This window comes from Gopherus flavomarginatus, chromosome 1 (genome assembly GCF_025201925.1).
Source record: "Gopherus flavomarginatus isolate rGopFla2 chromosome 1, rGopFla2.mat.asm, whole genome shotgun sequence".
Lineage (NCBI taxonomy): Eukaryota > Metazoa > Chordata > Testudines > Testudinidae > Gopherus > Gopherus flavomarginatus.
In genome coordinates this window covers 355,639,810-355,664,923 of record NC_066617.1, presented here as the reverse complement: position 1 = coordinate 355,664,923, position 25,114 = coordinate 355,639,810, and positions in this window count along the sequence as shown.

Here is a 25,114-nt window from a genome sequence, read left to right as displayed (position 1 = left end):
TGTTGCCTAGAGCTATTGCTTCTGGCCATCGGGTAGCAAAGTCCACGAAAGTCAGTACGTACTGCTTTCCTCTGGGCGTCTTTTTTGGGAAAGGACCCAGAATATCCACAGCTACTCGCTGAAATGGGACCTCAGTTATGGGGAGTGGCTGGAGAGGGGCCTTGACCTGGTCTTGAGGCTTTCCCACTCTTTGGCATACCTCACAAGACCGGACATACTTGGCAACGTCCTTGCCCATCCCCTCCCAGTGGAAGGACTTCCCTAACCGGTCCTTGGTTCTGTTCACCCCAGCATGGCCACTGGGGTGATCATGGGCTAAGCTTAAGAGCTTCCCCCAGTACTTAGTTGGAACCACCAACTGTTTTTGCGGATGCCATTCTTCCCGGTGTCCACCAGAAAGAATCTCCTTGTATAAAAGTCCTTGGTCTATAACAAACTGGGATCGATTAGAAGAGCTGAGAGGTGGTGGGGTGCTCCATGCCGCCGCCCACGCTTTCTGAAGGCTGTCATCTACTTCCTGCTCAGTCTGGAACTGTTCCCTTGAGGCTGGGGTCACCAGTTCTTCCTCAGACTGTGGACTTGGGCTTGGTCCCTCTGGAAGCGATGTAGGTGATGGGGTTGTTTCCGTTGCTGGTGAACCACTCTCCGCTGGTGCACCTGAGGGTATTTCAGGCTCTGGCTGAGCCTTTTGGGTGTGGTTGTCTGCTGCTTCGGCCAGTTTAGGCTCGCTGGCGCCCTCTGGCGTTGAGTTTGAAGATGTGGTTGCACTTGCTGCTGTTGGTTGCTGTTCCAGTTCCGGGCCTGGGACTGGAGGCGCTGTGGCTGTTTTAGTCGTTGGCATGGAATCCGGGTCCACTACCTCTGTCTGGGTCTCTGGTAACACAGACAGGGCGTCTGTGGACGGCTCAGGAACAGGAAAGGGTTTGGAAGCTTGTCTGGTTTGGCTGCGTGTAACCATTCCCACTCTCTTGGCCCACTTCACCTGGTTGGCCAAGTCTTCCCCCAGTAGCATGGGGATAGGATAATTGTCATAGACTGCAAAAGTCCACATTCCTGACCAGCCTTTGTACTGGACAGGCAGTTGAGCTGTAGGCAAGTCTACAGCTTGTGACATGAAGGGGTAAATTGTCACTTGGGCCTTTGGGTTGATGAATTTGGGGTCTACGAAGGATTGGTGGATAGCTGACACTTGTGCCCCCGTGTCTCTCCACGCAGTAACCTTCTTTCCGCCCACTCTCAAATTTTCCCTTCGCTCCAAGGATATTTGAGAGGCATCTGGGCCTGGGGATCTTTTGGGTGATGGTGTGTAATGAACTGCACTCGGATGGCGTTCTTTGGACAGTTGGCCTTGATATGTCCCAGTTCATTACACTTAAAGCATCTTCCATCTGATGGGTCACTGGGTCGAGGTGAGTTACTGGAGACTGGTGAGGTGGAAGAATAGGGTGTCTGTGGCTTTACTTGGGTTGTATGTGGGGTCTTTGGCTGTCCTCGGTTGTAGGGTTTATGGTCGGTGTGCCCTCTGGGTTATTCGTTCCCCTTGACAGTAGCTTTCTTGCTTTCTGCCACTTCCATCCATCTGGCTCCAATCTCCCCCGCCTCAGAAAGATTTTTGGGTTTTCCATCTTGTATGTACCGTGTTATGTCCTCAGGAACACCATCCAAGAACTGCTCCATTTGTATGAGGAGGTGCAGTTCTTCCAAGGATTTAACATTGTGTCCTGATATCCAGGCCTCATAATTTTTCCCAACGTAGTAGGCGTGTTTGGGAAATGACACATCTGGTTTCCACTTTTGGGTTCTGAAACGTCGACGGGCATGATCCGGGGTTATCCCCATTCTGTATCTGGCCTTGGTTTGAAAAAGTTTATAGTCGTTCATGTTCTCCTTAGGCATTTCAGCTGCCACCTCTGCTAAAGGTCCACTGAGCTGTGGCCTCAATTCTACCATGTACTGGTCTTCAGAGATGCGGTACCCAAGACAGGCTCTTTCAAAATTTTCCAAGAAGGCCTCGGTGTCATCACCTGCCTTGTAGGTGGGAAATTTCCTGTGCTGTGGAACCATAATTGGCGAAGGGTTGTTAGGATTGGCTGGCGCATGCAGCCCAGCTTGCGCTAAGTCCAGTTCATGTTTTCTCTGTTTTTCCTTCTCTTCACTTTCTTTTTGTTGTTTTTCCATTTCTCGGCGGTGGGCCGTGTCTTCTTCTTCTTGTTTCCTTCTGTGTGCCACCTCTTCTTCTTCTTGTTTACGTCGGTGGGCCGCCTCTTCTTCTTCTTGTTTACGTCGGTGGGCTGCCTCTTTGGCTGCTTGTTCTCTTTTGTAGGCTGCCAGTTTGATGCTTTCTTCCTTTTCTTTCAGCTCCACCTCTTTTTGTCTTTTTTCCAGTTGTCGCCTGTGTTCAGCTTCTTTGATTTGTTCTCCTGCCGCCCTTTTTTCCTTGGAAGTCATGATTCCTGTTTTCTTGTGTTGGGCTGCCCTCCGGTGTTTATCTTCTGAACTGCAGGTTCTCTGTTGCCTCCTGGGGGTCTGCCTAGCAACACTGCCTTTTTCCCTTTCTTCCTCTAGCTAATCTTTTCAATGTAAAGTAAACCAGAAAAACCACTTTATTTGCATGTGTATAGTGCTGGTAATTGCCCCCTAATGGGAGTGCTATTGTGTGACAAAAGACCCGTAATAGTCCCTTAATGGTTCCTTGCTTAATATGCAAGCCAAAAACTGCCAGAGAGAGCAGAAAAAAAATTCTCTCTGGTTCCTTTTAAAACCAAACCGTTCCTCTCTGCTTAAAAGCCCCTAGCAGAGAAAAGAAAAATATAATATTCCTACTGGCTTCTGTTTTCTATCTTTCCCACAACGCTGCCACTCATATCATAACCCAGTCCCAGATTTGGACCTTAGCGTTCAAAATATGCGGGTTAGCATGAAAACCTCCAAGCTTAGTTACCAGCTTGGACCTGGTAAAGCTGCCACCACCCAAAAAATTAGAGTGTTTTGGGGCACTCTGGTCCCCCCAAAAACCTTCCCTGGGGACCCCAAGACCCAAATCCCTTGAGTCTCACAACAAAGGGAAATAAACTTTTTCCCTTCCCCCCTCCAGGTGTTCCTGGAGAGATACACAAAAGTAAGCTCTGTGAATATAAACAGATGGATTCCACCCTCCCCGTTTCCAGCCTTGGAAAACAGAAGTACCAAGAGCTAATCTCTCTTCCCCCCTCACCCAGAGGGAATGCAAAGTCAGGCTAGTAAATCTAACACACACAGATTTCCCCCTGACTTCTTCCTCCCACCAATTCCCTGGTGAGCACAGACTCAATTCCCTGAAGTTCCCCACTAAAGAAAAACTCCAACAGGTCTTAAAAAGAAAGCTTTATGTAAAAAGAAAGAAAAATACATAAAAATTGGTCTCTCTGTATTAAGGTGACAAGTACAGGGTCAATTGCTTAAAAGAAATATGAATAAACAGCCTTATTCAAAAAGAATACAGTTCAAAACATTCCAGCAACTATACCCATGTAAATACAAAAGAAAACAATAGAAACCTTACTGCCTTACTATATTTGTACTTACAACTTGGAAATAGAAGATTAGAAAGCAGGAAACAGAAATCCTCTCATAGCCGAGAGAGAGTCAGACAGAAGACCAGAACAAAGGACTCAGACACAAACTTCTCTCCACCCAGATTTGAAAAAGTCCTGTTTCCTGATTGGTCCTCTGGTCAGGTGTTTCAGATTACTTCTTTCCAGGTGAAAGAGACGTTAACCCTTAGCTATCTGTTTATGACAGTGGAGCTACAGAGCTCTGAGCCTGCCCCTCAAAGGGTCAGGCGGTAATCCGGAACTATAAAAGCTGGCCCTCGGAGCGCAGTGAGGCCCCAGTGGCTGGAGAGAACAGATGTCCCTCTGGGAGCTCGAAACTGGGAGACTCCGGCGACCCCGGGGAGCCACCCAGACTGGCCTGAGCTTCCCCCCGCTCGCTGCCAGGAGGAGCTGCTGGAGCTTCCCCGCGCCTACTACCCAGAGGGGCCGCCGGAGCTTCCCCGCACCTACTACCCAGAGAAGCCGCCGGAGCTTCCCCGCACCTACTACCCCGAGGAGCCGCCGGAGCTTCCCCGCGCCTGCTGCTACCCGGAGGAGCCGCCGGCACTACCGTGGCCCGAGTATCCTGAGGAGCTCCCAGACCTACCACCCAGCCCCAGTCGTGATGAGCCTATGCTCCTGGACCCCGCTGAGGCCGATGTTAGGACCCAGGTAGGTCCTGAGGGGGAATACGGAAGCAGCCCGGGGGCAGCCGACCCCAGTCAGGCTGCGGAGTTGCCGGAGCCTACGTCAGTATGTTGTGGCCAGGATCCCCACTGACTGACCAGCGGAGTAACAGCCGCTGTTTGGGCCCCGGGCTGGGACACAGTGGAGTGGGAGGGCCTGCATCCCCCCTGCCACCCTACTTCTCCCTCTTCCTGGCCTGAGGAGGCTGATAACTGTTACTACTGCTCAGTCCTGCCCCAAGGCCCGAGCTTACTAAATCAGCATTTGCTGCCCCGCCCTGCCCAAGGGCTGGGCCTTTAAAACTGCTATTGTTGCTCGGTCTTGATCCAAGGCCCGAGCTTACTGACTCAGTGTTTGCTGCCCGCCCTGACCAAGGGTTGGACCTTAAGCTATTACCGTTGCTCAGCCCTGACCCAGGCCTGAACTTACTGATTCTGCGTTGCTATCCGTCCTGACGTAGGAACCGGCGCCTTGTGGTTGTTACGGCTCAGCCCTGCTGGAGGGCCTGAGCCCCTCGCCCATCGGGCGGACAAGTACCGCAAGGACTGCCGAGCTAACTTCCTGGGCCAACCGGAGCAGAGTGGGCCAGCGTGGCTCCCCTCTTCCCCGGAGAGGGTCGAGCCCCGGCACCCCCCACTTTTACAATCATACACACTGTTGTTGGAGGTGTAGTGGTAGTAGGATAGGAGAGACAAATTGCATGACATAGTATCTTTATTAGACCAATTTTCAGAGTAGCAGCCGTGTTAGTCTGTATCCACAAAAAGAACAGGAATACTTCTGGCACCTTAGAGACTAACAAATTTATTTGAGCATAAGCTTTTGTGGGCTACAGCCCACTTCTTCGGCCGAATAGAATGGAACATATAGTGAGGAGATATATATACATACAGAGAACATGAAAAGGTGGGAGTTTCCCAACCAACTCTAAGAGGCTAATTAATTAAGATGAACTGTTGTCAGCAGGAGAAAAAAAAACTTTTGTAGTGATAATCAAGATAGCCCATTTAAGACAGTTTGACAAGATACTTAACATGGGGGAAATAGATTCAATGTGTGTAATGGCTCAGCCATTCCCAGTCTCTGTTTAAGCCTAAGTTGATAGTATCTAGTTTGCAAATCAATTCAAGTTCAGCAGTTTCACGTTGGAGTCTGTTTTTGAAGCTTTTCTGTTGCAAAATTGCCACCTTTAAATCTGTTACTGAATGACCAGACAGGCTGAAGTGCTCTCTTACTGGTTTTTGAATGTTATGATTCCTGATGTCATATTTTTGTCCATTTATTCTTTTGTGTAGAGACTGTCTGGTTTGGCCAATGTACATGGCAGAGGGGCATGATAACTTGTACTTTTTTTTCTTCTTTTTATTAAAAGTTTTGCTTTTTAAGACCTGTTTGATTTTTTTCCCCAGTTGAGGCTCAAGGGAATTGAGTCTGTACTCACCAGGGAATTGGTGGGTAGAAGGGAAGGATAAATTTCCTCTTTGTGTTAGATTCACGAAGCTTGAATCTGTATTGCCCCTGGGTGAGGGGAAGGAAGAAGGGTGAAGGGGAAATCCCTTTGTTTAGATTCACGGAGCTTAAATCTGTCTCTCTCTCCTAGTGTACCCAGGGTGAGAAGAGCTGGGAGGAAGAAAGGAGGGGGAAAGGAAATGGTTTATTCCCCTTTGTTGTGAGACTCAGGGAATCTGGGTCTTGGGGTCCCCAGGGAAGGTTCTAGGGGAGACCAGAGTCTATCAGGGGCTCTACCTAAGTCCTGATTGGTGGCAGCATATCAGATCTAAGCTGGTAATTAAGCTTAGGGAAATTCATGCTAGTACCCATATTTTGGACGCTAAGGTTCAGATCTGGGAATTATACTATGACATGGTTGCATTGTTCACATGAGCCCCGAGGAGGCTTAAATCACTCTGGATTACCTACCAGAGGTCTAATGAGATGAAGAATATTCAGCATATTGGCTCTCATATGGTTAATAAATGTCTCAACATCAAATCACTATTTGCCCTGATGAGACCTGAAAACTGAAATTCTGACCTCAGACAGAAGGAGGAAGAATGTTATCCTCAGTTTCCTACCCAATTTCAATGGGAATACATGTGGCAGAATCAGGCCATTCATTGTTATTTCATATTGCCTATTAGAGGGGGTTCGAAAAGAGAGTTTTGTCCTCTTGAATAATTTTAACAAACTATTGTTTTCACTTAAGTTTTCTGATGACAATTCTGACATTTCAGTGAAATATCAAAATAAAAAATTGGGGGTTTGGACACAATTTTTAAGTTGTAAGTATCCAATTTTTCAAGAAATATCCATATTTTCTGTGGTAAAGCAGATATTTTTCGTGAAAAATTGTTCAGCCAAACCCCAATTTTCCATCAAAAACAGTTTAAATTGAAAGCTTTTTAGTTATATATATAATTAGTTATATATATAGTTATATAAACAGTAAGTGTGCATGGTATTTAAGAGAGCAAATAAAAACACAGGGTGAAACCCTGGCATTATTTAAATTAATGGCAAAAACTCCCATTGACTTCAACAGGCCCCAGGATTGTTCCTGCTACAGAACTTACATTAACAAAATGTCATTACATTACTGCAGTACTCTGCTCTCTGCCCACTGTTAAATAGCTGATACGTTTTACCCCAGAGATGACTGCATTTCTATTGTTACTGCAATGAATCCTACGTTACGTATAGTTTGTATATTAGTTTTACATTTTTCATTAGTTTTGAGAATCTTTTGAGATTAAAGATATATCATCATCAGTAAGAAAGCAGACTATTCAAGGGTATGTTCTCTACAGATCAAGCTTTGAACAATGAATGGTCTGATGGAGGACAGATGGCTTTGTGACCAAGACACTTCAGAGTCTTTGATTCAGTTCCTAGCTCTACCACATATACCCAGTGTAACCTTGGACAAGTCACTTAATCTCTTTTTTGCCTTGGCTTCTTGCTTTATATAGATGTCAGGCTAAATGAATTAATGTTTCTGAAGAGCTCAGGCGATACGTTGATAGACGCTCTGATGGGGGAGTTCACTCCACACTTGCCCTGAAAGGGTTAATGCAGACTGAAAACAGGCCTAAATTAACCCAACAAGCCACAGCTGAGGGGAATCAGGTGGCTAATCAATCCCCTGACTCAGGGAGGGAGCTCAGCTTAGGAGGAATAAGCTGGGTTAAGGTCATAAAGACAGGAAATTGGCAGCAGAAGGGGGCTGCTGGGAAAGGCTGCACTCTCTCCCTGGGTAGAGGGAGGTTTGCTTGGAGGCTGCAGAAACACACAGGTATCAGTTGGTCCCTGGACGAGGGAGTGGTGAAGCTGGCAGACCCAGAAGGTTAGGAAAGGGCTCAGGGAAATGCAGCAAGGTATAAGTAGAACAGATCTTGACTGCTGACTAGAGGATCCCTGAACCAGAACTCAGAGTAGAGGGCAGGCCTGGGTTCCCTGAACTAGCCACTGGGGAAGTAGCACCAGTGGGACAGTGCATAGGAAAACTGCCTAAGGCTGTTTGGGAGAAGAGACTCCTTCCAGGAAGGTAAAACCAAGATAGTGACCTAGCTGGAGAGCCACAGAAGTTCCTGGAGCAAGAGGGGGCTGCAGACAAAGTGACAGAGGTGGAGGCACAGCTTGCAACTATAGGGAAACACATCAATCTGGTGCATGATTTCCCAGAAATGGCCTGGAGGAGACACCATACCTGCGGTGAGCAGAGCACACGGTTGCAGAAGCCATAAAAATAGATACAAAGTGCCTAGGAAACGTGCATAGCCATTCAAACTCTAGCCATTCTGGGTACATTTACACTACGATAACAGGTCTGTGGCACAGCTGCAGCTGGCCCAGATCAGATGACTCATGGCTGCAGGGCTTGGACTGCAGGGCTAAAAACTGCATTGTTGACATTTGGGCTGAGGCTGGATCCTGGGCTCTGAAACCCCACAAGGAGGTTTGGTTTCAGCCTGGGTTACAGCCCAAGTCTGAATATCTACACTGCTACTTTGAGCCCCACAGCCTGAGCTTTGTGACCTGAGTCAAGTGACCTGGGCTCTGAGACTTGGTTCAGCAGGTTTTTTTAATTGCAACGTAGACATACCTTCTGTTATTGGCAGCCATATTGAGCTTCCAGTGGGTTCATTTCAGCTAACAACCTATTCCAAATGAGTGAAGAGACTCAAAACATTTCCTGTACGGAAATACTGTATTTAAATTATTGTTCATTCTGTTTTTAATCCATCAGAAAGAATCCCATACCATAAATATTCCTGCTGGAAACTGAATGCCATTGACTTGTCTGTTCATAAATATCTGGCAATAAAAGTAAGGAAGTGATTTTCTTGATGGTGGTGATATGCTTCAAGATTGGGAAATGCTCAGCAAGGGACCCCAGGGAATATATTTACATCTATACCCAATAAGAAATACAAAAACCTTCCAACAATGCACCTCAATGGTCATTTCTCTAACCTCTGTGCCTCATAATACTTTGGTTACCACTTAAGATTTCAAAATTTGCAGTTGTGGAAATTTTAGTTGACTAGATTTAAGTTTCTTCTGTAATTGGGATGCTGTCATCATTTAGACACAGAAAGAAAAGCAATCTCCAGATACAAACGCTGTTTAGTTCCATTCCTTATGAATGTGTGTAGCTCACACATCTTGTATTAACTGTATTTGAAGAGGAACAATACTCTAAAATCACTGCTGAAATATGCAACCCATTTTAGGAAACATCTATATAGTATTTATTAAAGTACCAAGAAAAAATGAATGTAGGGTTTCTGGAAAGTGTCAGATTGGCATCCCAAGGAAGGGATATAGTAGGTACAGAGGCAATGCAAATTTCACCATACTGTCCCACCAATTAGTGTGCCCTAATTTAGTTTAAGAACCATGTAAATCTTTGGTTTCTCTGCTTAGATAGAATTGCAACCTTAGATTAAAAAGACACTTGCCCCTGACAACTAAGTCTTCTCTACATGGTGGTGTAATGCTCCCTACGGGAACGTGATTTCTAAAGCACAGTAATATGTTGTGCGTTAGTTGGATAATGTAGACTCTAGTTGTTTGGGCTAAGGAAACATTAGCATGCACCATCACAGTATACACCAATTAATTTGCAACACATGAATGTGCTTTAGAAATTAGACCCCATAGTGTGTGATGCTGCTCTGTGTAGACAAGCCGTAAGCGAGCTACATATTAGTTCAAATAGTTTCCCCATGTGCCTTTCATTTTGCCCGACTAACTAACATCTCCTCAAAAAGCCTCGCCATACAGAAAGGACACTTTTCAGGTTCACTCTTGGTAATGGGTAACCTCAATTTTGATCATAGTTGGATTTATCCAGACGGCATCTGCAAATAGGGAATTTCATTGGCTCAGCACTAGGAATCAGTGTCTCAAGTTAGGAATAGGGGAGGGGGAATCAGTCTAACTGGTTTCAGAGGTGTCGCCAGTCCCTTCATGTTCTGCCCCACTCATTTAATTCCTATTATCTTGTTGGGTCTTGGCGGATTTGCAGTATAGCTTTACATTCTTCTAAATGAATATACTAACCTCACTATCCCTGCCAAGTGGGGAAGTGTATCACCTTTCTGATTGTTATAGGTGCCGCCTACTTGAGGAGTTTAAGGCTTGAGAGGACTTCTCCATTTGTTGCATCGCCAACTGAGCTGTCACACTGGCTAGCTTCACAATATTTTATCTGTTACATATTTTCTAAGCTACTTAAGACAACGTATGGGTTATTTTTGCACACTTTAATATCTGTAATGACACAATTTCATAATATGAAAATAAAAAAACACAATCGATTCTCCCAAAGCTAAGAGCGTTGCTTTCCCACATACTAGATTTCTATCCATTTCCCCAAAATCAACAATCCATGGCAGGACTTAATTTACTCCAGTGACAGAAACAAATAACTTGAAGCCCCAACTCCTGGAGACCAGTCATTAGGTGAGAATCTCAACTTTCATTTAAAGAAATGTTGCTGGATCTCAGAGTTGTGGAGAAATGCATGAAAATGTCACTGCAGTTCACTCCAAATTAAACAGAAGTCCCCAAAAGAAATGAGATCTCTGTGGTGTAGGCATGGATCTTCTTATTTGCACTTTGGGAAGAAGAAAAGGAGTGTATTTAACATTCTCTTGTCATTATTCAAACCCCATAGTCTTCCCATAACAATCCCCATCTTCCAGTCCTTATTCCCCGCACTCCCAAAATTCCTCTCATGCCACATAATGAGCAGTTAACCCTTCAGGTCAACCACACACACACACAGAGTTTTCATTTTAAAACTTTCTTCAGAAGTTTTCAGGTTTTTGTTAACCTATGAAGACTCTAAATCTAAATTTTTTCAGATTTTCAGTGCCAAAAACTAAAAAGAGTTTAGATTTTTTCTTAGTTTCTGATACCTCTAAATCAAAAAGGCTGTTTGACATAAACTAGAAAAATGTAGCCAAATTGACATTTCCCACAAAAGTTTCCTTTGCGGGTCTCAAGAAGATATAAAACTTTAATTCCATGAGCTCTTCAATTGTCTCCATAACTGATGGCAGATATTTTCAATAAGCTCTGAAGATGGAACTGCAGCTGGTGAACATTTGTTCTCTATAATTCTTGGAAATGTGAACAAAAAATGACTAATCACTTGGCTGAAACCTCAAATGCCACAACAGGGTGGCAGATGCCACTATGTAGTATTTACAATACTAATGAGGCAGTAATGACTAATAGCTTGTGAATGCTTAGTTAAGAATCAATACATGTTTGGTAATGGAATTCTAAAATAAAAAGAATCCAAAAAATCCTGGCTTAATCTCAAATCTTAGTGGAAAACTCTTCAAACGCATTATACAGACTCCTTTACATAAAGTGACCAGGAATTTTGGATTCTTGAATTCTTAGGGTGCCCAATTTGAGACACTTTAAAGAGGGCTGACTTTCAAAGGGCAGGTGGCCCTGCACTTCTTGCAAATAAGACCTCTCAAGATGTGCTCCTAAGAATTGAGAAACCAAAGTTACAGGTCACTTACGAAAACATGGGCCTCTACTTTTACATACGAGTAAGAGACAGGTTCTGCCACTGATTTTTCATAGCATTTTGCAGGTTGAACTTAGCTTTGTTACTACAAAAAGGACCCTTTATTCCTTGCTCATAGTTAGTACCATCACTGTGTTTGCATTTTATTCCCAAAAGGTCATACTAATACAATGGTGTTTAATCAGCAACAGCTAAAGGGAAACAAGGGCTGTGCATATTTAATTTGCCTTTTTAAAAGAACTGGAGAAGAAATGACTCTGGTCAAGGTGTTTGATTTTGGAATAAACTAAATAGGAGATAATGCTGAGACAAAACGTGGCCATCTTCAGCATATGCTTCTAGATTCATTTTGAAACCTCTCAAAATGCTTAGTTCAAATTGTGGGCCATAGATTCTCTTTTTGTAATCAAAGTGGTTCACTTCTCTATCTCAATTTTTATATAAAAATAATTATTAAATTTGTTAGCAGGCCCTCTCAGAGGTCCAGAGAGGCCTGGGCCACTTCCAGCTTTTGAGGCCCCTAGCCATAATAAAAATAAAAAATGACAACACATGAAAACAAAATAAGGCACCAAAAAAAGAGAGACAAATATTCAAATATATTTAAAATGCTTTTCTAGCCTTTTTCTATGCAGATGCACTAATTAGTGAGGAAAAATCTCGCTTTCGTGTAATGTTACAGTTGATATTAAGTATGGCAAGCCCATTCAAACGCTCTTGTCCCATAGTTGAACAATGATAGTACTTTACCTGCTTCAACACATTGAAGGTGCATTCACCTGAAGCCACTGAAGCAAACAAACTGTCAAAAAATATGCAATGTAATTGTGATATTAGGAAACACCCCAGATAGTCCAAGTTTGAGTATTTCTTGAAGCAATTCCTTTGGCTTGCAATCCAGTTTAAAGTTTGTGGAATATATTTGTTTGAGGAAGATGACCTCATCACGGAGATCTTTTGAGATTTTTTTATTGTACTGTTGCTGAAATCGTTCAGCTGCAAAAAGTAGATCTTCATTACTCAGTCTGTTGAACTGCCAAAGAAACCCCAAAGGGTACAAATTAGTTGCAGTGACTCAAATTGATGTGTAAGACCTGACTGAATAGAGTCAACGATAACAAGGAAGACATTGACCCTATAATGCTGCTCAGCATTGGATTCAGTAGGTAAATTGAGATTGGTGCAGAATTCAGATGAAATGCCAATATTCTGTGCTACTAATTTGGACTGATACAAGATCGCATCCCATTTTTCACAAATCTGTTGAATGTCATTGATAAAACTTTCAGTGTTATCCCTCTCAACATCAAGGGTAGCATTGCATGCTTCATTACCAGATTAGTTTGGTGGATCATTGTAAGTAGCTTCATCCTCAAAGATGACATCAGAATGCATTCAAATTTGGACACGTGCTTCTGAATAGACTGAAATTCAGTTCAAGAATGTGCAGTGAGATTGAGAGATTCAAGCTCATTTAAAGCTTTTCTCACTGAATTCAAATGCTGTGCAACTGGTTAAATACAATCAATCCGTGCAGACCATCTAGTTTTGGATATACCATGCAGTGAAACAGGAAGATATTGCTGCAGAATTTCCCACCATTGTGGACTGCTACTGAAGAGATTGTACATTTGCTGAAGTTCCAAAGTAAGTAATTGCCTCCTTGCACAGTGATTCAGCACAGTGAACACCTACAAGGTTTAGAAAATACAGCTGGAGAAAATACAGTTTGAATTATGCTCAAGCAGAACTGCTTGTATACCTTTGTACTTCCCAGCCATATTAGATCCATTGTCATAGGTTTGACCAATGCAGACTTGAAAATCTAACTTAAAACCTTCTAGAATTAGGCCCCTCGGTCTTGGGGCTTCCCCACTTTTTGGCACACCTCACAAGACCGGACATACTTGGCAACGTCCTTGCCCATCCCACTCCCAGTGGAAGGACTTCCCCAACCGGTCTTTGGTTCTGTTCACCCCAGCACGGCCACTGGGATGATCATAGGCTAAGCTTAAGAGCTTTTCCCAGTACTTAGCTGGAACCATCAACTGTTTTTGCGGATGCCAGTCTTCCTGGTGTCCACCAGAATGAGTGTCCTTGTATAAAATTCCTTGTTCTACAACAAACCAGGATCGATTAGAAGAGCTGAGAGGCGGTGGGGTGCTCCGTGCCGCCGCCCAAGCTTTTTGAAGGCTGTCATCTGCTTCCTGCTCAGTCTGGAACTGTTCCCTTGAAGCTGGAGACACCAGTTCTTCCTTAGACTGTGGACTTGGCTGTGGTCCCTCTGGAAGCGATGTAGGTGATGGGGTTGTTTCCGTTGCTGGTGAACCGCTCTCTGCTGGTGCACCAGGTGGTATTTCAGGCTCTGGCTGAGCCTCTTGGGTGTGGTTGTCTGCTGCTTCGGCCAGTTTAGGCTCGCTGGCACCCTATGGCTTTGGGGTTGAAGGTTGGTTTGCAATTGCTGGCGCTGGTGCTAGTTGCTTTTCCAGTTTCGGGTCTGGGACTGGAGTCACTGTGGCTGTTTTAGTCGTTGCCAGGGGATCCGGGTCCACTACCTCTGTCTGGGTCTCTGGTAACACAGACGGGGCCTCTGTGGACGGCTCAGGAACAGGGATGGGTCAGAAAGCTTGCCTGGTTTGGCTGTGTGTAACCATTCCCACCCTCTTGGCCCACTTTACCTGGTTGGCCAAATCTTCCCCCAGCAGCATGAGGATGGAATAATTGTCATAAACTGCAAAAGTCCACATTCTTGACCAGCTTTTGTACTGGACAGGCAGTTCAGCTGTAGGCAAGTCTACAGCTTGTGACATGAAGGGGTAAATTGTCACTTGGGCCTCTGGGTTGATGAATTTGGGGTTGACGAAGGATTGGTGGATAGCTGACACTTGTGCCCCCGTGTCTTTCCATGCAGTAACCTTCTTTGCGCCCACTCTTAAAATTTTCCTTTGCTCCAAGGATATTTGAGAGGCATCTGGGCCTGGGGATCTTTCTCCAGTCAAGCCTAACAACCATTCTCCAGTTACTGTTCCACATCCCAAGAAATTTCCCACCTACAAGGCAGGTGATGACACTGAGGCCGCCTTGGAAAATTTTGAAAGAGCCTGCCTTGGGTACAACATCTCTGAAGATCAGTACATGATAGAACTGAGGCCACAGCATGCTGCCTAGCCTGCGCTAATTCCAGGGCCTGCCGGTGGGCCTCCCTCTGGAGTTCCAACTCTTTCTCTTTTATTTCCAGCTCTCTCCTGTGGGCAGCCTCTCTTTCTCTTTCGCTCAGATCCATCTCTTGTAGTTTTTTTTTCCATGTCTCGCCTGTGGTCTGCGTCTTTGATTTGTGCCTCTGCATCCAGTTTTGCCCTGGAAGTCATGTTTCCTGCTTTTTTGGTGTTGGGGCGCCCTCTGCTGGTTTACTGCCTGAACTGCTGCTTCTTCGTTGCCTCCTTGGGTTTGCATAGCAACAGTGCCTTTTTTAACTTCTTCTACGTAATCTTTTGCATTTAAATTAAAACAAAAGAAAACCCTTTGATATGCAAATGTGTTCTGCTGGTGTCTGTTGCTGACCACTTAAGCCTGCTTTGTTTAACAAAAGACCCTTGTTAAACCTTAATCTCTCTGCCTTCAGTGTACTCAGAAGGGAGAGAGAAACAAACAAAAAACCTGTAGACTTGCTTTTAACCCTCCCCCCTTTTCTCTGCTTATAAGCAGCTAGCAGAGAAAAAAGAAAAATAATAATCTTACTGGCTTTTGGATTCTTATCCCATCACTACCACCATGTCATAGTATAATTCCCAATTCTGAACCTTAGCGTCCAAAATATGGGTACTAGCATGAATTCCCCTAAGCTTTATTACCAGCTTAGATCCTGTAGTGCTGCCACCGATCAGGACTTAGAGTAGAGTGCCTGATAAACTCTGGTCTCCCTCAAACCCTTCCCTGGTGACCCCCAAGACCCATATTCCTTGAGTCTCACAACAAAGGGGAATAAACCATTTCCCTTCCCCCTCCTCCCCTCCAGGTGTTCCCTCCCTGGGCTCCTGGAGAGATATACAGATTCAAGCTCCGTGAATCTAAACAAAGGGATTCCCCCTTCTCCTTTCTTCCTCCCAGATCTTTCCCGCCCTGGGTACACTAGGAGATCACCGTGATTCAAACTTCTTGAATCACAACACAGAGAAATCAGGTGGGTTCCCCCCGCTTTCTCTCCCCCTCCCTTCTCCTTCCCTGTTGAGTACAGACTCAATTCCCTTGAGCCTCAACAAGGGGAAAAATCAGACAGGTCTAAAGCAAAACTTTTAATAAAAAGAAAAAAAGAATAAAGAAAATCACTGTAAATTCAAAATGGAATATTACAGGGTCTGTCAGCCTATAGAAACCGGAAAAAAAAGCCTCCTCCTGTAAAAATACAATTTAAAATACTTTTAGCCAAATACACATTAGACCCCTACCAGCCAGATACACATTTGCAAATAAAGCAAAAACAATTAAAAAGACTAAATCGCCTTTCTACCTTTTGTACTTACTAAATTGGAATAGAAAATTAGAGAGCCTGTATTTACGTGTGGTCACTGTCAGAGCCCAGAGAGAACAAAGCAAAACCCAAAAAACACAAACAAAGGCTTCCCTCCACCGAGATTTGAAAGTATCTTGTCTCCTGATTGGTCCCCTGGTCATGTGTTTGGTTCCCTGTTTGTTAACCCTTTACAGGTAAAAGAGATATTAACCCTTAACTATCTGTTTATGACACTAGTACTCAAGCAGCAATTTCTTTTCCAGTTTTTCTCGTGAAATTATCAAACAAAATAAACCTTTCTTCAATTGAAAATTTTGAGCTGTCTACAATCTTAACATATCGAATGACCATAGTAGTCTGTTCCTTGTGAGAACAATCTGAAGTGGCATCAACACTGATTGAAAAATACTTGGCATTTTGAATCTCATCAAGAATTGTTGTTTGTACGAATGACCCACATAGCTCAATAAACTTGTTTTGTATGCATGTGGAGAGACAATGGATGCACTTTTGACTCTCTTGCAGTTCTCAAACACATTCTGATAAAAGTGGGTCATATTTGCTGAAGAGCTCAACTATGCCTACAAAGTTTCCATCTCCACAATCACCAATACGTTGACTGGAATGAAAGAAAGCCAATCCCCACTCAGAAAGAAAAAGGATGACATTCAGTATCCGCTCAATAAGTTTTTTCCAATTATTAGTTTCTGTAGGGAGTTCAGTCAAGAATAAATTCTCAACTGAACTTTCAGCTGATGCTGTCCTACTGGCTGATTTCCATGCAACAGTTTTCTTTGTGTGACGTTGAACTCTCATGCGATGGTATTCAGTCTTTCAACTTCCCTCCAACCTCTATTGATGCTCCAACCTGACTGATCAGAGAGAACTGATCTATTTGCAGCACTTTTGTTCAAAATGAAGCAGGGAGCACAGTACAGAGATTGTTTTTTTGTATTCCAGTATAATCAGTCTCTTGTGCAGGTCTCACCATTTTGAAGAGTTTTTGTCAGCAAATGAGTAGGGAAAACATGATTATCAGCATCTCATGGTATATTACTTGGAATTTTAAAACAACTAATTTGAAGAAAAGACTGCATTTGCGCAGCACTGCTCTTGTCAATAATTCCAATGTCAGTCACAGTCCAACCCGTAGTACTCATGAATTGCTCTTGCTGCATAAGATCTACATCTTCCTTTTGCTGTTGAGTTTCCTGATCATACACAGGATCTTCTGCTGCATCTGTTACTGCTGGCAGTTGGTTACCTTCTTGACTATTGTCCTCATATTCAGGTATTGGCATTGAAATATCACCTTTTGCAGTTGGGGAGTTTTCATTATCTGCAGCATTGTCTGTTGGGTAAGGTGTGTTTTCCAGTGGTTTGAGAAATGAAGGTTTTGGCTTTGAGCTCTTAGCTGTTGCTTCACTCAGTTGTTTTCGCCATCTCTTGCTTGCACCACTTTCAAATCTCCTCTTCATAGTGATCTATCTGGTCAATATGTAGCTTATTCACACTTGAAATATTCTGCTGTAAATAAGTAGCTTATCAACACTTGAAATCTTCTACTGTAAAGATGTACACAAATGCTGAAAAGCCTTAAAATGAAGGGATACTAATTAAGAACACAAAATGAAAAAGTCATAGGTTATTATCCTTATCTCTGAATCAAAATGCAAGCACGCATCGTATAATATAACAGGCTGAGCTGAAAACAAAGGGATGACATATATATAGTAAACAGACACAGACAGAGGGATAATGTCCAAAAATTCCAAATGTGTGTCCTCACGAAACTCACTGTACAAGATTATTCTCACGAATTTTCACCTTGAATCTGGGACTATAGACTATGAAAGCCTATAATGATGGCCAAGCTACCAAGCTAGGGGTCAACCAACCAACCAGCCACCACTTTTAGCTAATGTATGAAGATAATAATGAGGAATTCTCACACAAATAATTTCTTAGTCAACTGGATGTAAAACTATAAAGACACTAAAATGTAACAATTCTCTACCTTTCAACATGCACTTGATCCAGCACCAGTCACTAGTAGTGGTTTCTTTATATAATCAGCTGATCTGAGAGGATACATTCATCACGGTCTAATCTTGTGCCATCAGAACCAGTATATTTTTATTAATATTTATATGAACATTTTTAACTCTTTAATATGACAATCTATATCAGTTGACAAAAAAAGTATGTCTTTTACAAAATCACATCTCTTATTTGCTTAAATTTGCAGTTGTAAGCTGAGTGTGTGTGTCACATTTTGGTCCGATAGGGATGCACATAAAAATAAGTTGCGAAACTTTCCAAATGCCAAAAAATTAACAAGTATCTAAATTTGAGGCCCTCTTTGAGCTTGAGGCTCAGGCCAAATGGCCCTCTAGCCCCGCCTCTGATTAGCCCTGTTTGTTAGATGTTTTCACTATTTAGTTGTTCTTTTGTGCTTGTGAGAGACACCAGATCAACATCTCTGGAGACTAATTCCTGTTAATCCACAGATCAGGTACAGTACAGGCTGAGGTAGAGTAATCAGCCTCTTATGGTACTTGAAACTTGGAAAGGAGATTATGGAGGATGGGAATCCTTTATCCCAGCAATACAGACCCCTAAAAATTCTGCTCAGGCTGAACTCTAAAGATGTGCAAAAGTTCATGAGCAAACATATTTTCTAAACTCATTTGTCGAGCTTGAATATAAACTTAGCAGAATTCTTTGGAGCAACTACAGGACTTAGTGTGTGTGAGAGAGAATATGATTTAAACCATTGTATTTCTACCCCCTAAATAGTCAAGCTGTGAGCAATATAATTTCTAGGATGGGAAAGAAAAGTGTACATTGGTAATGTGCAATCTGTTCCTGGAACGTCGGTAATCAGTTAAGATGATGAGATATGGCCCTCTTAATCATAACAGAAAATCAGATTTACCTCTGCCAAGAGCAGAAATAATACTTGGCATTTTTATAGCTCTTTACATCTTCAAAGCACTTTGCAAATATTAACTAATTAAAGACAGAATTTTTAAGATTCCCTTAAACAATTCCTGTCTTTCCTGAACTGTGGACCTTAAGACTCTACACTGAAAATAACTCTTATGAAAAATACTTTATACAAATTTAAGAAGTTGTTCACAAGGAAACCTGATAAAAACATGAATATTCATAAATGTTCACCAAATACTTCTGATGAATAATTTTCATTCTATTAGTTGCCTGTGAACCTTGTTCAGGTAGCCAATATGCCTTTGTTACAGTGCGTGTGATCGGTCACTTAGGTAACATGGTATTGCTTCTGCTTCTAGGATGCATGAAAAAAAAACTTTTAAACAGGAAAATAAATGAACAAATTACAAATGGATATGATTTTTTAAAGGTAAACAGTCACTCGAGATAATCTCAAACCTTAATGGAAATCTCCTCAAATGACTATATTATATAGGTTTTAGAGTAGCAGCCATGTTAGTCTGTATCCGCAAAAAAGAACAGGAGTACTTGTGGCACCATAGAGTCTAACAAATTTATTTGAGCATGAGCTTTCGTGGGCTACAGATGCATAGAATGGAACATATATTAAGAAATACATACACATACAGAGAACATGAAAAGGTGGAAGTAGCCATACCAACTCTAAGGGGCTAATTAATTAAGATGAGCTATTATCAGCAGGAGAAAAAACTCTTTTATAGTGATAATCAAGATGGCCCATTTTAGACAGTTGACAAGAAGGTGTCAGAATACTTAACATGGGGAAATAGATTCAGCGTGTGTAATGACCCAGCCACTCCCAGTCTCTTTTCAATCTCAAATTAATGGTGTCTAGTTTGCATATTAATTCAAGTTCAGCAGTTTCTCATTGGAGTCTTTACAGCAACATTGTGGCCTAAAGTTTCAAAAGTGACTAGTGACTTTGGATGCCTTGGATTTTAGGTTTCACATGATATTTTCCAGGCATCTGGCATCCTCTGAATACTCTCAAATTACATGAGAAATCATAATGAAGGGAACTTACTACCTTTATTTGCAAAGATATTTGTGATTTTTTTTTAACTCTTCTACCAGATAGGTATCAATATGCATTATCCACCGGTGAAGTTACTGTATCCAAACTGCTATTATCCCTTTTTGCTTCTTCTGACTCAAAATATAAGCATTGACATGTGCAAGTGTGGCATACAGAGGACATCTACTTTGAGGATGATTTATTACTTCCAAATTGTATTCTATGTGGTTATTTTCCCACCCTCATCACTGTAGGATCTGAGCATCTTCTACTATGCATTAAGTGATGTGACTCTCCACTGTCAAGTGTGGTTCATCTACTCCTCAGGGGGAGAAATGCATGTGCAGGGGAGCATTTTAGGCTTACTGGCCTGTAATTGCCAGGATCGCTTCTTGCCTTTTCTCAAGTCCACAAACAGTTCATACCTTTTTGCTGGTGAAACACCCTGGGCAGTTTATTTACAAAATTAGTTTCCACTGCTATTATACACTATGCAGCCTTACACCAATGGTCTTAGGGAGCCCTCCATTCCTGAGGCAAGCTGGTAAGATCAATCTCCCCCTCCACCCCACCTCTATCTGCTTCCTCCCACCCACTTCCCCCCTGTACCTTTTGTATTATCCGCCTCATGACCAAGTTAGCCTAATTATTCTCCTCAACCCATCAGTTAGGCACAGCTCTTCTTAATAAGATCTGCTCTGGAATAATTAGAGCTGCAGTGACCAGAGTGCTGGCTCAGCTGCTGTTGTCCAGCACTCTGTCACAGGGACCAAGTCTTCTAGCCAACTGGACATGGTAGAAAGCATTACTCCTGGATGCTGCAATGTGAGAGTTTAGCATCACTGAGGTATCTAGGAGCATTCATTCCTCAACTATGGATTGAATTGACCAATAGTGGGCATGTGCTTTCAACCAGTGGAGACTGTAAACTCTCAAAACGCTTTCCTCTGCCCACCATCTTCATTATCGTGCTTAGTTTCTGCTTCGACCAGCTGTTTTTCCATCCATGAAACAGGCCATCTTGGTGATAATGGTGTGGTCATATGCAGTGAAGGGTAGGTGGAGCTCTGCGTCATCTGCATATTGATGGCACTTGAGTACATGTCCTCTAGGAAGAGGCCTGGCTACAGGTCATCTCCTAGAGCACAGAGATCTTAATTCTACCTAAACCTAGTTACAGCCAGAAGACCACTAATCTCTGCCCTCTAACATCAGCAGAGACAATTTGGGGATTTCTCATAAATTTCTCTCTTCTTGTGAATCAGGCCACAAGGTCCAGTCAACCCAACCCAAGCTGCATTGAACTAAGATGATATTTGCAATGCAACTGCTGCAAGCCAGCCACTGAAGGGCACTGCAATCAAGCAATTTCTTGATCTTCTCTGTGATAGATTGAACAGATTCATCTCCCTAAATCAGGGTACGTCTACACTACAGGATAATTTCGAATTAACTTAAACCGGTTTTATTAAACAGATATTATAAAGTCGATTGCACGCGTCCACACTAGGCACATTAATTCGGCGGTGTGCGTCCATGGTCCGAGGCTAGCATCAATTTCCGGAGCGTTGCACTGTGGGTAGCTATCACTATAACTATCCGGCCAATAACTTCGATTTGCGGCCACACTAACCCTAAATCGATATGTTAATATCGATTTTAGCGTTACTCCTCTCGTTTGGGAGGAGTACAGAAATCGATTTTAAGAGCCCTTTAAATCAATTTAAAGTGCATTGTAGTGTGGACGGGTACAGCGTTAAATCGATTTAACGCTGTTAAAATCGGTTTAACAGCATAGTGTGGACTAGGTATCTCTCACTCTAAAGCACATTTTCCAGTCCTCAAAACATTTTTGTGGCTTTTCTCTGCACCCTCCCTGCACCTTTTTCACCATTAAGTGTCTTCCCTGATGTAACTAATTACTCCACTGCACATTTTGCAGTCATTGTGCAGATTAGAGATGAGGGTAGAACCAATGCCAGAAACCCATTGGCCAATTTACTCTCAAATGAATTCACACTAAAGAAATACATGACAAAGACAGACATGAACTGCATGGGGCTTGTTTTGTTCTTAAATGAGTAATTTAATTGATCAAAAATGCTTCTGTTAACCAGTGCTTCTGGACAACAAGTAGCAGGAACCATCACAGCTTGAAGCCTGACAAATGCTTCATAACCAGCAGATGGGAATGGGCAACAGGTGATGGATCACTTGATGATGATTACCTGTCCTGTTCATTCACTCTGGGAAACCTGGCATTGGCCACTGTCAGAAGACAGGATACTGGGCTAGATGGACCTTCGGCCATTCTTATGTTCTTACTTGGTCAGACGCAAATCCATGGATCACAGTTTGAGAATCACTGTTTTGGGGCCATTCTCTAATTGCTGTTGACATATTCTGAGCATTTTAACCACACTGGCAGAGAGTTGCAGTGTACTGTTGGCTGTAGATTCCAACTCTGGCAAATAAAGCAATCTGTAAAACTTCTTGGAAAACTCACTGCTGTCTGCTTGCTAGTCTCAAGGTAGCAAGAAGCCTGAAAGCTGGCAAGGTTCACATTTGAACAGCCAGAAATATTTACAAAGCATGCGAGCAATTATGGGTAATAGACCAAACAGTGCATATGCATAGTTATTTGTTATTTTCTTATAAAATTCTCCAGTAACTTTAAAAAAATATATTTCTCTAAGCGACAGAACTCTGGTTTCTAAGATACTCACTATTCACACTGAAATGGCCAGATTTTAGTAGCTGGATCTCTAAGGACCAAAACCTGGTCCCCCTGAAATGACAGGCAAAATACCCAGGATTAGCACATTATGGGGTTAATTGACAGCAAGTGCAAACCAGCTGACTACTGGCAGAATGCTACACTATTGAACTGAGTGGGAGTTTCGCCACTGACTTCAATGTGAATAGGATTGTATCCTATAACCCTTACTCAGGAAGGCACTTAAGCATGCACTTAATCTCTATTTAGGGCAGTACTTAAGCAGGTGCTCAAATGCTGACATGGCTAGAGATGCTTTGTTGAATGACTACACACACACACACACACAATTTATCTTATTCATACCAGAAATACCCTAGTGCCCAGAATTGGGGCCCCAGTGTGCTATGTGCTATACAAATATGATGTAAAGGTTAGTAGCCTGCCCAGAGAATTTACCATCTTTTCCCTTATATGCTGAGCCATTGCTGATGTTGGGAAATCAGAGAATATACTCTAAGTAGGCACTCAATCATCCTACAAAAGCTTGTTTCTTGTACTTATGCCAGGAGAAAAACCTATCATGATACAAACAATGAAACTCCTCAGAGGGAGATGCAAGGAATCCAATTTAAATCCAAGTAGTCTGAGCAGTCTAAACAGAAAAGAGAAAGGTATAAATAGGTTTAGTTTAAGTCATATTATCTGTCTGGCAATCCTGCTTTCCAGGTATCCTACTGTTATACAACTTTAAAAACCTATTCACCATCAGGAAGGTCGGGGCTTTATTAAATAATACAAGCCAACTCTGGTATCATTGCGCAACTAGTCAATTCCAAACAATGCACATCACTGAACAAGTTTAACAAAGATTAAAGGATTCCTTCTATCCCCAGCATCCTTTTTTTCTATTTAATTTCCTATACTTGCAATCCTTTGGGGATGCATAATGAGAACAGCAGCACAAATAGGGATGCAGAAGATACAAAGGAATGAACGCAGGTTTAGGTAAAGTGACAGCTGCCATTGGAGATAAGGTAATCCTCCTAAAAGGCTCCGGCAGAGATTTTAAAACTAGCCCACAATGCCATGCTGTAAAAGAAAGAAAAGAGCTTATTTCTAGGTATTTTTCCCCTGTTGTGGCTTTTTGGTAGTTGTACATAATTTCTTCTAGTCTCTCTCATGGATCTTCCTATAAATAGCTAGAAAAATGCCCTCTTTAACTTTAAAGATACAATGTTTCCTTCTCTACAGGAGGTTCCTCCCCCATTGCTATCATGTCCCATGACTGGGAAGAAAGGATAAAAAATATGGCGTCTTTTAAAGCATGCATTCAGCTTTGTGTTTGAAGATGATCATTTTTTCTGGATTAGATATTGTTAAATATAATACTGGTTTAATGATTCCCCTTAGCTCTCTTCCTCTTCCAAATATAGGAGATATTACTATTAACACTGACCAGGAATTCTGCTATTAAGGAGGTATAGTTGTGGTAATGTTCCTTTCCTTACCGATTTGCCTTTTTAAAACTCAAACCATGACAACTGGTTGGGAGCCAGACGGCTTGGGCCATGACATCAGTAAATTAAAGGAAAGAGAGTCAGAGGATGAGAGTTGTATTCCCTGCTCTGTTACAGACTTCCTGCATGACCCTGGGTATGTCGCTTATCCACATGCTATCTCAGTGTTCCCGTTTTTAAAATGAAGAAATACATCCTGACCTCAGCAGGCTGTTTTGAGGACAAAACTCATCAGTGCTTGTAAAGGAATAGGTAGGAAAGGCATACAAAACACATTGGTGACAAGCTCTCAGCTTATTGAGAAATAGCTTTCCAACAGCTGCAGTTAGGTACGGTAAAGAGGACAGTAACTACCTGCCGAATTTTGCAACACTACTAGCATAGCGGATATGGTAGCTCACTCACCTCTGCTAGCTAGCAGCTGGAGTATGCTTTCAATCACATGGATCAACTCTCCGGGAAGTGTCAAATGCCACAGATGAATGTGGAAAAATTACAGATTTATGAAGTTAATTGGAACGATATACCCGTCTCTGTAATTGGCTAGATTTCCTAGTCTGAAGACAGGAACATTAAGCAACTACTTAAAAAGATTAAATTACCTTGGAATAATAATTACTAAGAATCTCTAAAATGTAATCAAATCCAACTCTGATCCGATTTGGACTAGTGTGAAGCTTGACGCAGATAGGAAGGAGCAATTAACACACACTCTATGGGGCAGTCAATGCTGTAATGATGACTGTACTGTTAAAATCCTCTTATTTGACTTTCAATATCCCTAAATATTAATTCACAAAACCTATTGTCATAAACAGATAGTTAAGGGTTAATGTCTCTTTTACCTGTAAAGGGTTAAGAAGCTCAGGAAACCTGGCTGACACCTTACCAGAGGACCAATCGGGGGACAAGATACTTTCAAATCTCGGTGGAGGGAAGTCTTTGTTTGTGCTTTTTGTTTTGGGAGTTATTCGCTCTTGGGGCTAAGAGGGACCAGACCTGCAACCAGGTTTTCTCCAATCTTTCTGAATCAGTCTCTCATGGTT